Source organism: Echinops telfairi, unplaced genomic scaffold (assembly GCF_000313985.2).
Source record: "Echinops telfairi isolate 266 unplaced genomic scaffold, ASM31398v2 ScPeMD7_18;HRSCAF=68, whole genome shotgun sequence".
NCBI lineage: Eukaryota > Metazoa > Chordata > Mammalia > Afrosoricida > Tenrecidae > Echinops > Echinops telfairi.
The window spans coordinates 87,919,014-87,919,655 of NW_022103915.1; positions in this window are offsets into that span (position 1 = coordinate 87,919,014).

A 642-nucleotide genomic window follows, 5' to 3' on the forward strand; every position below is an offset into this window, starting at 1 on the left:
TTAAACTCTTTAATAATAAAAAGATAAAAATTTGTTGTTATTTTTGATACCTCTAGTCAGTCCCAGCTCAGTGACTCCATGTACAATAGCAAGAAACACTGTCTGGTCCTGCACCATCTTCACAATTGTTGTTATCTCATTAATTACATATCCAAGAGCATAACATAATAATGTGATATAAGTTATATGAACTAAAATAGGGATATCTTTGAAAGTAAATCAATTCCACTAAAGTCTATGAATCCTGCTTTATCAAGTAGAATGAGTACACATTTGATTCAGCCTGACTCCTTAAGTTCACTGCCCTATATACCAGGAATTTAAAAGTGGTGAGGTGAGATGTAAAAAGTTTAATTTTTGGAATATAACTGTCATACTGAAATGCAGAGATGAAAGCCAATGACATATAGGCACTAAAAAAGAAAGTATTGAATGTACAGTGTATTTATACAGACTTAGGTGGATTTAAAGAATCATGGTGGTACAATGATTAAGCACTCATCTGCTAACAGATTAATGTACAATGGTATACTGTATAGACACTAAAAAAGAAAGCATTGAATGTACAGTGTATTGATACAGACTTAGGTGGATGTAAAGAACCATGGTGGTACAATGATTAAGCACTCATCTGCTAACAGA